We start from the raw sequence: 14771 nt of genomic DNA, 5'->3' as shown, positions 1-14771 counted from the left end.
CTTACACGGAAATTATCATTCCATAGCCTTTGGACTGCGAAGTCCTACGCATGCTAATGCCCCCCGGGCCTGTTACACTCAAATATTTCTTACAAATGGGGTCTTCATCGTTCAGACGGGTACGTCTCCAGACTACATATGGATCCCCTAAGCAATTAACTCGTGGTGGGGTGGTCGGATGCGAAAGAGCCACCCCTGGCTTGTTCACCTCGAGTTGTACAATATTCAACGATCAGAAGCGAACTGCGCGCCATTCCTAAAGTTTCACGATCAACGCCTGAGGATATTCCGAGCTACTTCCTTTACGGCTAGCGACCCGAACCCGGGCTTCGACCGATACTCTCCCAGGAAGTTCAAGGTTTCGATGTAATCTTCTCAACGGTTGAATATTAACCGTCACCATGTACCAGAGCATTTTGAGCATTATTATGATTTCTCGAGATGGAAGCATAAAGGTGTAAATTGGATCGGATTATTTATGTTCGTTAAATATTACAACTACCCACTATTATTGGTAACAAGCTGCAATGAATAAGTGAAAAAAATGATTAGAGTGGAGTAGCTGCTCATTATATAGTACTCCAAATTATATGGCACTACATTACACTTTATTCACTTTCACTATCTTCACTGGACAGGTCTCTAGGTCACTACTTCCTTTATTCTAAGCGGAGGGTTTGAGGGGATTCAACGAGAGCTGTTAAATGTGTTCTATGGGATATGTGGAACTGTCTCGAAAGGTCTTGTGCAAAGAATACAATAAGGCCATTGTGATGTTTTGATCCAAAGGACGAATTAAGTATTTTTCTGAGGAACTTAGATTGGGATGTTTAAATTCGTTGTATGTCGCTTGGTAGAACATCGAAGTTCCAGGTTATGAGTCCTGATAGGTTTTAGTGCGGTATAATAAATAAGTCGTTTGTACGTCATTTATTTCAACTTTTGTCAAGTAGCCTGAAAAGTTATTGTAACTTATCATCGCTTCTAGTCTGTTAAGTCACGTATTCCAGGTTAGTTGCTTGTTTATTCGTAACTCATTAGGTATCGAACCTGATTATATTTATTGATTTTTCGTTGTTAAGTTTAAGTCCTTTAGCTCTATAGCATTGCTCTATTAAATGATCAATTCTAAGAGAATCGCTGGGTCATCAGATAAGAAAAGAAGTGTCGAAACGTTAGGTTGTCATATACTTAGGACACTAGGAGGACTATAAAGGACAAGCTAGGTCGTTTCAGTGTGGAACACCAACTTCTTCAGAACGGTAGAAGGTAATAATAGTCTCCTTGCTAAAACGAAAATATTTAGTAGGAAACAAGAAATTCAATGAATCAAAAATGCCCGAGACTAGTGACAACGAGCCAGGGCCACATCGAGAAATATGGGTAACGGTGCTGACCCAGTAGAGGGAGGAAGATATTATGTCTTCCACACGATGAGTCTGTTTCAAGGTGGAATAGCGGCTGCAGAAGCCAAACTGGTGGCCGGGTATCATTATGTGAAACTAGAATATGTACGATAAACGTTAGGAAGTTGTATAAATTTGTAGTGGTCCATGTGCAGTTTTATAGTAAACCATCTATCGTCAGCCTTTTTTTATTAGCGTAGCATTGTGATAGTGTTTGATAGTGCTTGATAGTGTTTGAAGGAGTCCCTGTAGGATTTTAGGCTACTACTAGGTCTGTTGAAGGTTGAGAGATTGTTAATTTTTTTAGATTTGGGTATCATGTTAACGTTAGAGTGTTTACTGTAGCCAGGGAAGTTACTGATTTAATTAATTGTTTAGGTGTAATGAGATCAAATCCAGGTGCTATACCGACTTTCAGGTGTTATACAACCGTCAGGGAAAAATTAATTGTTATACATGGGATTTATAGAATAGTTGCTGATTGGTCTGAACATGACAAATAATCATGATCGGAAATCATCAACAACCTAACAGTTACTTTCCATTTATACATAATCCTGAGCAATTCGAGCACAGTAAGCAAATCCGTTTATGTTGTGTATGCCACCCAAGCAGCGATATTGTTACTTTAAGTACCAGATATGTGAAGGTATCGGTACTTTTGTCTCGATATCAACAAACTTATGATTTTTGGAGTCACCACAAAAATGTAACAAGTGGCCCAAAGAGAGCGCGCAAGAACGATGAACTGGCGTTCCGTTTCTCCTGTGAAAGCTTATCAACTGAAATACTGGGAAGAAAAGAAAAACAGGGCTGTAAATGTGAGCAGGGACTGTGTGTCTGCTACGAAATAAGCGCTTCTGAATAAAATGAACTTTTTGAGCGAATGTAGGTATGCATGCCACCGATCGTATCCTACATTCATCGACCAACATCCTTTTCTCAACATCAAGCAATAATTCGGGATGAGGTCATCGGCGAAGATTTTCTGTGACGAAAGAGAAGGACCGCATTTATGACAGTAGTTTCCATAAAAAATGGTATGTGGCCTAAAGAAACGCAGCGAGCAGGAAAGATGAATTGTGCATCATCTTCTACACACTCGTTGTTTTAGATGCAGGGGTTAAAACCTATTTTGGTTTGGACCTCAGAGTCTCTTTCGATACCGATTCCTTTTTTTAATTAAGCTTGCAATCGATAATATCCTTGACCATAGGTTCAACATTATCCAATTCAACGACAGGAGGTAAGAATTCGCAGAGGATGTGCAGAGGTCATCATCGATGACGACCAATTTGCCTCCAAAGTGAAGGAGCATATTTATTATTTGGAGTCACCACAAAAACGTTGGAAGTGGCTCTAAGAAAGGGACAGGAAGCAGGAAAGATGAATTGTATGATTTTATTTTTAGATATGGAGGGTATAACCTACCAATACCCTTTGATTTCTCAGTGTCTTTGGACATTGAATCCTTTTATAATTACCCATGATAGAATATCCTTTTGAGGCCAATTCCGTTTGGATTGCGAACTTGTTTAAGCATACAGTTCATTCGTTGTCCTATCTGACGAGATTAACGGCAAAATTGATATTCACGATCTGAGAACGGCAATTTATTAAGTGTATCGTGAATGGGTCTGGGATAGGACGTGAATTTCAATCGTCAGCAGAATGACGTTGACTTTCGCAATTCACGGCAGGCTCGTCTCATTGCAGAATATCAATCAGTTCGAAAATCCCTTTCGTGAGGAGGTGCCAGGTCATTTCGTGGGAGATTCCGACTCGGAGCGCTTGCAACGGTCGAGAAGAGGGAGAAGAAAGACGGCTAGACAAGAAGAATAAAAAGCCAAGAGGAGGTAAAAAATGATCTCTATTAAATGGGCTTAGTTTCATTAAATACAAGAAGGTATAAACTTGCGAGGTGGGGTCACTTTATTTTCTACTCGTATCCTAGGATCATCCCGATTTATACATGTACCTCGAACGGATTAACAGATGTTATCGTTTATCCCATGTAATACGGCCTGGTCGAATCAATTTGCACAACCTGCACGACATTAAAACGACATTTAATTCCTCTAGAAGCACAAGAAACTAAAATAAAAGATGCCCAAGGATGAATTGCGATTATGTGCAATGGTGAGATTACACACTCCGGACGAGATAAAATCTCAAGACTGTGGATTAGACACCTAGGGTTTCCCCCTCCTACAATATCTATCAGATCGCCATTATAACACTTATTTTCGCGAAAGTTATGTGGGTACTACATAGTTCCATTGCACCGATTTCATTCATTCAGTTTATATTCAAGTTCGACATGCTAGTATTTATTATTTATACTGTCTGCTTTTCCGTTAAAATTGTATGTGCAACGAATATTTGTCAACAACGGTAAACTTTATTTTGAAATTAAATTCGGAGAATTGATAGAATTGAGGATGTAGATGTAATTTTTCAGGGTATGGTATACTGCGCCCTTTGAGAGCTATTGTATCCCCCGTTCTCTGCCTAAAGCACATCGGTGAGTCCTATTTCATCAAGAAACTTGATTAATAGATCCGGTTTTAATGGTTGAAGCTCTTCTATGGTCACATTATACATCCCAAAACATTTCCTCCTGCGGGCTAATGTAGCTCCGCAGTTTGTTAGTAAATGTGTTGGTGTCTCTTCTGCCTCCTTACAGAAACTACATGTGCCATCTTGGATTGTTCCAATTTTCTTTAGGTGTCCATTTAATCTACAGTGTCCTGTTAGGAATCCTGTTAAGATTAGCAGTCTGTTCCTGCTTCTTTTGACACATTCTGTGATTTCTTTCTTGCCAAAATTGGTTAGAAGATTCTTGGAATGTCTATGTCCAATGAGTGAATTCCATTGTTCCTTCATTTTCTTTTTGTCCTTCTGTCTGAGAATTGAGGTTTGAAGCTGGAATTTTACATTTCGTATGATGTATTGTTTGGGTTTTCCAACTGACCAGTACCTTGAACCTGGTTTGCCGACTGTCGCCAAATTTGATCTCTTGCTTTTTCGGCATTTTACCTTGTGCATGTATTGAAAATTTGGAATTTCCTTCCCTATAAATGAGGGGGGAAAGTTGAGAAAAGGCTTTCTTATTTAGCAAAAGGACCTAATAATATTGTTCGACTGCGTTATCTCTGTTTGGAGAAAGATGAGGTGCTGATACAGGAAGGATTTAAAAGAGGTAAGGAGGCGGTTGGCAAAGGAAGATAATTCCAGAGATCTCCAGAGCTAGAAAGGATCGTTCAAACTGGAGATTTTATGATAAGGATTGGGGAGGTCATTGGGAGATGAGGTGCTAAGTGAGCGGATAGAAGATTCGAATTAAAGTAGCTGGAAAATATAGTGATGCGGACGAGAGGTTATGAATTGGTAAAAGAGGAGCCTAGGAGTTTAGGGATGGTTGGATGGTTGATTGGGGCGTCGGTGACCGCAACGGTTTAGGCGTTGACACGGCGCTCATCACTGTAAGGTAAAGGTCCCGGGTTCGAATCCAGTGGCCCTGCATTCGAACCCGACATACTTACAAATGGGCTTTTTTTCAAAAACACCGGCACCCCGAGGGTTTATATGACCTCTGCTGTTGTGAACCCTCGTAAAAAAAAAAATAAATAAGGAGCCTAGGAAATACTTCCTAATGAAGGAGGGGTAAAGTCAGGATAGGTCTGAATTCAGGTGTGTGACTGTGGACATTCGGGAGCTGCTAAAAATAAATTTGACAAGAAATCTTTTCAGACGCTTATCATGTTACTCCAAAAGCCCACCAAAAGCGATACAGCTGTAGTCGAAGACACATCTTGACCGTTTAAAAAAGTATGCCTTGTATCTTCCTCATATACCTAATAAGAGATAAAAATAGTCCGCTTATTTCAAAATATTTTATTTGGTTTACGATTCTATTTGTAGCTCACATGTTTTCAAAATCAACATCCTCTTTGTTTGTGTTATTTAAAAATTCAAAAGGATCTGTTTCAGAATGTTATTTTTTCATAAACGTTTCTGAGGTTCTTCCGAAATTCGAAGCTTTGGCCTAACTACTCGATTTCTTCGTCGACTGCTTACTGAGGCGGTTTTACCCCTGGATTTATTGCTGTTAAACATCAAACATTATATATTATTATTGTTATTTATATATCTTCAACGTATGCATTTACAAACATTTACAAATTACAGTTCAATACAAGAATGCAAGAAGTAATAATGCGATTGGTGTCCTTACGTATACCCTTGCTGTTGTTTGCACCTGTCATATCATTTTACTATCTTCAGTAAGTTTAGTGTTATTTTGATTGTTGACCTATGACAAGTCTAACAGGATAAAACAGCAAGGACAGCCAGATTTAAATGAACGGAAAATACCAACTACGTAACAAGCTATAGGTTAGATCGTCAGCATTTATTGCATATATTGTGCTTTTCAATGAAGATGAAAACATGCCATTAATTTTAATGGAAAGTGAGAAAAAGCACAGTATTAACGAAGAAACGAAAAGGGAGAGTACGGAATGTAATTACAACACCTTTCAAGCAATTCAAAATAGTTTTTTGAGTAATCAGAATGACGCCTCTTTTATGCCACACAAACACTTATTGTCGAACATTCTAATCAATTTTTTGATATCCATAGCAGAGTTGTATGGAATCTGGGCCTGCCGTATTGGACACGGGGTTCACGTGAACAGCGTGCCCAATGTCAGAACGCACGCCTAAAAATCAACATGATTTGGACGGTGAACTGGATTCCAGCCGACACAAAGGCGACTCTTGTCAGAACCTGCACCCTCTGCAACTTGAAGAGGCGACTCGGTATCCAGGAAGGACGTCCGCTATTCAACATTTCAACGTTTCCCTAATTTCCATGAGAACGAATCCCGTTGCTCTCCCAGGTAATTTGTGGGAGAGGACGAGAGAGTTGTGTCATTAGAATGCTCTTATACATGAGAAAACTTAATTTCGAACCAGAACCGGCCATCAGAACGCAATTTCGCCTATCGGAACTTTACACTGTCTTTCTTCAGCCACTGAGGCCAAAATTCATCCACAAACGGCAAAAATTGGCCACCTAACGAGGACATTCCAACACAGACACCTAGAAGGACTTATTTTTAGCATCTTCCAAGACGACGTTGTGTTTTGATAAGAAATCGATTAGAAATTCCAAGCCTTTAATATTAAAGCGTGGTATTTTATGCGATAAGACGCACACGGCATTTTTGAAGTAATTCGACCTCAGCCTAGGATAAACCAGTAAAGGTTAAGCTCCTTGAAACGTACAGACTGGACGTTTTTTGTCAATTTTTTGTCAATATAGTCAATTCCAAGGCTGGTCGGTGTGAAATCTACACGCAGGTGTGTACAAATATTATTCTCGCGGGATGTCGTTTGCCAACTCGGTTGTTTTGTCTTCCGCCCAACGCATACAAACTTACAAAACATTTCTGAAAGTTTCATTTATGATACAATTGAGCATTAACGCTTTAGTGCCAGAAATGAAATGTTATATATACGTCCAGTAAAAATATAGTTGCTCTGCACAAATGGCAGATACGTGTAGAGACGTTGCATAAATAAAATATAATGATTATCATCAAGGCGCCAACAACAGCTATAAATTCGGATGGAAAAATAGCCGGAATTAATTGTCAACTTTCCGAGAAATACGCAAGCTGAGCCTGGAAATCCGCATATTAATTAAGGCAGTTAGTTATTTTTAAGAGTGAACGCCCGCTGGCTCGATAACCATCTGGATTCCTGTACGGCGACCCGCAGCTTTTCGCTAACCCAAAAGTCATTTCCTTTTCCCTCGGGCAAGGTCGATCCCCCTTGAATTTTTTTCGCCGATCCTGCACCTCGGGCTATTGGACTATACAGACGAATTTATACAATGCAATAAATCAGAATAGTTATTTTTGACTGTTTTAGGCCATTTGACGCAAAAGTGTTTTTTCTCTTTCGAACTGCCCGTGCCTACCCCTGGGCAAATAAGTGAAAAACCGGTCCGTTTAGTTCCGGAGGCATTGTCGCCCTCTCCCAACTAAAAGCGATTTGTGCAAACACGTCTGTACCCCGTGACAGATTCAATTTGGAAGGGTGAGCAGGGTGTCGCAGGAAAAACGCAGAAGCCAAGGTGGACACAAACCGAGTGGAACACGCGTCCTTGTCGGCTAACCACCTCTTTGTGTTAACCCAATCACTGGAACAAAGTTTTTCTGAACTTTTTATTTCAATATGTAAACTATTTATTTTCAAAATCAATAGATCAGACTTTTTTACCAGCTATAGGTTGGATAATTTTGTTGAAATAAAACAAAAAGTCAGAATAAAACGTCTATCTCCAAATCTACTTAAATATAATCAGTTTTCACAATGTTTCCGAGTTCTCCCCACACTTGCAAAAGAGCATTTTTCTATTCGTATTGCTGCACATTTATGTCATTTAGCCATAAATAAAATGCAATGTGAGATTGAAGAATTTAACAATTACAACAAGAAATTAAACAAAGTAAAAAACGAATTAACGCGATATTCAACAAGGTAGAGAAGACATACCATATATCCAAAGTAATATCTTCAATTTATCATAGGTTTTTTCAATCAAAATAATACGCACGTCGCACACCCTCCATTGAGGAAGAAATGCCGCGTCTGGGGCAGAAAAGCGAGACTGGGTGGATATATAGATCTGACTAAATTATGGGTCAAACTCATTCCAAACCACTAGGAAGGGCAAGCCATAAGAACTCTTTTTTTAAATGACGATTGATTGCCATGGTTCATATCTAATAACTCAATAATCTATGTCCATTTTAAGCAGAAACTTTAGGTTGGTCGATTCCGATCATTTTGGCCTTCCTAGTCTCGCTGTTTTACTCTGTGGTTCTTTAGTGATGGGTTTTACTTGTCCAAGATGTGAAAACGCGAAAACACGTCTTCGGTTAGGCAATGGCCTTTGTTTTGGTCAGACTAGTTGTGGCATTACGCTGTTTTCAACAAGGAGTCCTGTCCCTCGAGATGAGTGGGAGTTGCTGCCTGGAGAGCTGGCTGCGAACGGCGGGTGCGCTGCATCAGAGGCACACGCGGGTTAGTGTACCAGATTCTGTATATATATATATATATATATATATTTTATACGGACGGGGGAGGGTGCGTAACCATCTGAACTGCGGGGCAGCGAAGTTTCCGTCCCAAGTTCAAGACCAGCTGCATCGGTAAGGGCCACATGGGCCTAGTAGTGAGACCCCTAGCGGGTACCTAGAGAAGAGGTTGTGTTTCATTCGTGGCCGTGACAACAGCCCTTGCGTATGACCTCCGAATTACCTCCCGACCTCGCGGGAATCGGAGCGATCGGACTGCCGAAGCATACATTGCTTTCCCGTATACTCGGTCGTCCTAAAAAGGACAATGAGGATCTTTAACGTCCGCACCTAGCCTGTTCGGCCTTATCGGACGTTTTGATTCTCAAGATGAGAGCTGGCGTACCTCCGCATACGACAGAAGGGTGTTACTGCCGCAGCGTTGGTGTAGATGCAGCTCAGCCCCGAGGGGTCTCCTCTCGGGGGTGGTTAGAGATTCCACTAAAATCGAAACCCCGGCCGGAGCGCATCCGGAGGTTTCGACGCTGGCGGAGCCCCTACACCCAGGGAGATAGATTTGTCTTCTCTATCTAGGGAGTGCGTAGGAGACTTGGTCGATACATTTCGACCCCTTTTGGGTATCCCTTTACGTGCGGCACATGGTTGGGTGCACAAAGTTCACACCCACCCCCTCGGAAGGGGCAAGCGGGACATGTCGACATGTCGGCAGCATGTTCAGGATGTTGGCTTCTATAACGAACCTCAATGAAGAAGCAGATTTTCCGTGCGCGGAGGTAAGTCGCTCCTAACTTGAGATTCTAAACGTATGATAAGGCCTGTGTGCCAGGTGCGCACGCTAAAGAACCTCTATGTTAAATGACATTGCGACCCCAGTGGGACCAAAACGGTGAAACTAGGTGGACCAAGATGATCGGGAAAGGCTAAACCACACGAGCATCACGTATTAATATCATCACTTATCAACTGTGTAGGATGAATATATCAAGATTTCTTCTAAAAAATCGATTGTTTGACAATTTCAAACTGCAGTTCTGGCATAATTGGAAAATGACAAAAATGCAAGTTAAGCTCATATTCTAATTCACTGGGAATAAAATCTGCTAATTTTTGGTCTGAATAGCTCACAGTAAACCTTTTACTCCTCCATCTTTAACGTTCATTATTTTATGAAGAAACTGTAATTAGATCGGTTCTGATCATTTACGTCTACATACTCTCAATGTTTGGCTCTGTCAGACACGTTTCTCAATACTCCAGCACTGAAGAGTGTACTAAGTATATAAAACAGCGAGACAAGACATTCCAGACTGATCGGAGACGACCAAACTATAGGTTCATCTCATATTCCTCAATAGCTACGATATATACCAAGATACTTGCCAATTTCTGTCGAAACGGACAAATTTTAGATTGTTTCATATTCCAACCCAGCAGTAAGTACATACGAAAATGACAAAATAGACGATTCCTTGTAAATTTCTGGACAAAAGATTGTCTTATACAATCGACAAGACATCACGACCGACCAATGAACACTCCATACCGCAAAACCACTAGCGACAACCGACGGACCCAATGGTATATAAGCCGTACTCGGACAAATACTGACGGTTCGTCACTGAAGAAGGCGCACTGACCCTATGGCGGTTCAGTATAACAAGATTCACAGCTAGCTAATCAATTATGATCAATGTATGACCTCAATTATAGCGCATTTTAGTTGCTTCCTACCATCCTAGCATACTAAAAGACACAGATCAAACCTGAGCAGATAGGACTGAACCGGAATGATCGGAAACGAATATTGTACAGGTTTATCACCTCGTAGTTCTCAAGAAGAAATCTCACAGTTATTGATTGACGTTGAAAATAAATAAATTATTAATAGTATCGTACCAAATGATGTTCATCACAGAGGGAAAAATAGAAAAATCAACGGGGTTCAAACAATTCTTTCATCCATTTTGGGCAAATTCAATTTTTGCTTTTTCAATCACGATTGTTTGCCCGGCTAAGCTTCAACTGTAGTGTCAATGTTGAAATTAGCATTTGCCGAACAGACGCGAACTGTGTCAAGACGTGGGTACATTTTGACTCAATACAAACGACTTTATTTGCTGGTCGTTTCTGTCGGGGTTAATATGATGGTTTTCACACGAGTTCACAAAAACAAGGCGGTAAGGCGTGGGAAAAACTCAAATGTGAAATTGGGATGTCAGAATTGATGAACTTATAGTCAAACAGCGCGAGGTTAAGTTAAAAACCTATAACAATTACTTTACCTTTGACATCCGAAAGTATCGGACTTTTCTCTCCCTGCAGCAATCTAATTTGATCTGTGATTATTTTTTATAACTTTTGGTGTTTCTAAAGACGTGATTTCTCCTAAACTAGTTATCGTTCTTAGGGATTAGTGATAAAAGATGCGGTCACAAGGCACCTCGACCTGGGTAGATCCACTGTGCTCCTTTATCTTCATATCTCACTGGACCCAGCGGCTCCTTATTAGTAGGATCTTGCTTATGGCTTTTCATCTCCTAGTTGTAAAAACCTGCACTTACAAAGACCCTCACAAAAACATAAAACGTCTTCTGCGGGCTCCTACTTCTTCCTGGCAGTATCTGCACAGTGTTTCTTTCTCTATTCATATCCAGTACAAGTGTCTTCTTAGGCGGCAATGTCCTGTTAGGAGACCAACCACAAACCTGGTATTGTTGCGGTTGCCCTCCAGGAAAAGGTTACTTACCTTGTGGATGGCCCTACTATGAATTTCTTCGCGTGGTTCCACCAGATTTTGGTTACATTAAGGATCCATTGTTGGATGTGTCCTTTTTTCTGACAAGATCCAGACCTCTGTAGGTTTAGGTGCCTAGAGAATTCATATTGGCTCATTTTTTTTTGTCCAACGTGTTCATCTATGTCCCCGATTACCCAGGGACCCATTGATGTCACCGACTTCTGCCAGGACTTCCTACGCTTTTTGCCTTTGGTTATGGTTCATATTAGCCCATAAATGGTGTCATTGCTGCCTTGTAGAAAAAAATTTCCCTAAGACTTTTTAAAACACATGATAATAAATAAAGCCAATGAGAAATTAAAGGAGTGAGGTAAGCACAAAAAGAATTGTACACTTATGATAATATATTCAAAATCTTGACAAAGTTAACAAGTATTAAATTATTCCAAAAACTATACATATGATATATACCAATCTCGCGTAACTGATAGAGTATGGTGCAAACAAAAAATATATAATTGATGAAACACACTGAAAAGTAGTAACGATTTCGTGGGGATAAATGAAAAGAAATAGTAAGGCGAGAAAAAAAAATCTTCGGCCTGGAAATCCCGACAAATAAATACAATTATAAATATAAATTAATTTCGTATTCAAAAATTACAATTAAATGTGTGTGGAGTTACAATTGACACTACACGACTGGGCTAGAGACCCAAAACCGCCTTTTTTTAATCTAAATCCTAAACGTCTTTCTAACACGTACTATTTATCTACAAAATCATTAAAATTCTAAATCTTTATCTGAACCGTCATGTACAACAGAACATCTATTCAAATATTTTAACAAAATAAAATGGGAAAAAAAGAAGAAGAGAGAAATGAAAATGAATATTCTTATTAACACAGCACAGTTAAAGGACTAAACGATCACCCGAACTTCCCGTTTTGATTGTTGTTAATGTAATTGTAGAAAAATAATAAAGCCAAATGAGATCACCCAGTTTCCAATATTTGGCATAAAAGTATTTCCATTAGCGCATATTATATGATAATAATAATAAAATAAAAACAGCTCCGTGGGCGGTGAAGGGAACCGTTAGGCTTTTCAACGTGAAGTCACTCGTAAATCCATCTGGCGAATAACAAAATATAAAATTGTCGATATGAGTTAACAAAAATATTGCTATGCACATTTGTGAAAAAGGCTGAATCGCGTGCCTGTCCCTGAGCGATTGAGAAGCCTAACGAAAGCACCGGGTGGGTCGTCGACAGTCTAACGTCGATAAAATATTAAGTACAGTGAAATGACACCCAATAAACAATGGATTCAGACTTTACGGACGAACAATTAGCAGTACCTTTGTCGTCTAATTAAGAAGGGAGATGTTAAATGCTCGTTATTGGCCGTCTTTTTGAGGATTCGCTCGGAGCCTTTTTATCTCAATCGGCTGACACCGAAACACAACACCTGAAACAAAAGAAACATTTTTTTTTAATATTGGAACTCACTTATATTACAATTTTTAAAATTACAATGCTATAGAGTACTCCGAGGGAGTGAAAGTGACCAGACCTCTATATTTCTATCGAGTGTTGTGTTTGTGTTAATTTATCGTAATGAATGTAATTTATTAGCGTGAAAGGAAGGGGTTGCTTATAACCCCGCCCCGAGGAATATCGGGTATTCTGGGGTGAGTGTATGACGTCTGGAGAGTAAAAGTAATTTATTAGCGTGAAAGGAAGGGGTTGCTTATAACCCCGCCCCGAGGAATATCGAGTACTCTGGGGGAATGAATGTGACCGGACATCTATATTTGTGGTGATGTATATATATGTATTGTATGTTTTGTTTTTATTCTGTATTTGATAACCTGAGGTACAAACGAGAGACTAGCATTCTAGAATATCAACCAACGTAGTATATATCTGAAATCAGAGAGTCAGTAACCAGATCGAAACGCTCAAATGGCTGCAGTTTAAAACAAAATATGGGCGAAAGAAAAGAAAAAGATGGAAAACACGCAGAGGGCCGGCGATGACCTCAGCTGTTTGTCCGCCCATAAACTTCGCACTTATATATACAATGCTATATAAGCTGCGCATGTGTCTGGCATGCAGAGCAAGATTGCTCGATGTATCGCAGTTAGTTGAAAAGGTTCAATTCCTTGGTTACATAAAGGGAGCGTGTAGGAATGCCACCCAATATAAGAATCGTGTTTGAGCACGGCAGCTATTATCTTGCTCCTCTGTTTCTATTTTCCTGAGACCGGGTTGTTTTATTGTATTTAATACTGATAGTCTGTCCCTTGCTTGGGCTGAGAATGAATGTATTTATTGGCGTGAAGGTTTAGTGTGAGGGTCTATGGTGGAATGACTACCCCATCGACCCTCACTTAGGTTAGTCATATAAGAGTGTAAAGGGTGGCAGAGGAATATTGAGTACTCCACCACTCTGGAATTGCCGGTGGACTGCGATAAACGTTAAGCTCAACTCTGTACATGCGTGTATATATAAGCGTGTACAGATTTGAGCTTATAAAACCTCAATGATATAAAATGCAACAAAACACTACGCCCAATACTGCACCCGGAGATACACGGGAAGCCTGCCAACGCAGGCACTCAGTTTGAATGATTAAGATGGGTTATAAGATTGAAGTGAAACTTGAGGAAGCGGAAAAGGATCAATTGTTCGCCGAAGGAAATGTTAAGGCCATTGAGATTGGACACAACGTAAGGAGTTTGGAGAATTCTTCTGAGCGCTTTTTATTGTAAAAGTTGGATTCGTTGGATGTTAGATGGTTTGGTGGCATCTCCAAATAGATCGAAGTCATGTTTTGAAGTCAATTTGTTCTTTACCGTCCTGTCTGATTTCGGTCCTATAACTAATTCTTCGTAGTTGTCCAAATCGTCTATTTACTTCTTATCGCTTGAGTTTTATGTGCGGATTCCACGCCAGCCCACTGCCTAAGCATAGCCCTAAATATTTTACTTGAAAATATAAGTATGCTCGAGTGCAATGATAAAAAAGCTTAATCAAAAACGGGATAGAGACTTTCAACAACAACGCGGAACAACGTGACAGGACATGGTCGTGCAACATGGCATCTGATGTTCGTAACATTGCTATGTTCCAACTTTAAGTTCAAGTTGCAATCGTCTACAAGTGCAGTTCGGAAGCTAGGGATCCAAGGTCCAACATGAAAACACAAAATTTGGTTCGGTTTACAAAGAACATTTCCGTTTTATGAAAAAACCTATTAAAAAAAAGCCTACAGTGAGGGTCCCATAAAAAAATTGCACCAATACGTGCTTCGTCAAACCAATGTTACGGTGAGGCGTCTATGTAGTAGTCATGTCCTGTTGCGATTGAGTTTTAATACGCTAAACTGTTGCTGGACCCTTCATAAGTCCTCAATGTAAAATGAATGGTCGACTAAAGTGTAATTACATTGGTTCTGATGAGATGGACTTGCACATATGCGTTATTTGTATGTCATGAATTTTATGGAT

General features: G+C 39.9%; 1 protein-coding gene across 5 annotated transcripts in view; it reads right to left on the bottom strand.

Annotated features, from left to right (window-relative positions):
• Nucleotides 1-5499: 5499 nt before the first annotated feature.
• Nucleotides 5500-14771, bottom strand: part of LOC106661412 (telomerase-binding protein EST1A) — a 73372-nt gene continuing 64100 nt past the window's right edge. For 4 of the 5 annotated variants that reach the window (XM_024225562.1, XM_024225563.1, XM_014384777.2 and 1 more), the window contains one exon: nt 11645-12726. The gene's annotated coding sequence lies outside the window, so the exon portion shown is untranslated. Of the gene's footprint in view, nt 5515-11644; nt 12727-14771 lie in introns of those variants that run through there. The other variant, XR_001339724.2, reaches the window with a different exon arrangement.

The sequence above is a fragment of the Cimex lectularius genome, unplaced genomic scaffold (assembly GCF_000648675.2).
Source record: "Cimex lectularius strain Harlan isolate CLEC.00 unplaced genomic scaffold, Clec_2.1 scaffold16, whole genome shotgun sequence".
Lineage (NCBI taxonomy): Eukaryota > Metazoa > Arthropoda > Insecta > Hemiptera > Cimicidae > Cimex > Cimex lectularius.
The sequence above is the reverse complement of the archived record's forward strand: the minus strand, read 5'-3'. Positions and strand labels throughout refer to the sequence as shown.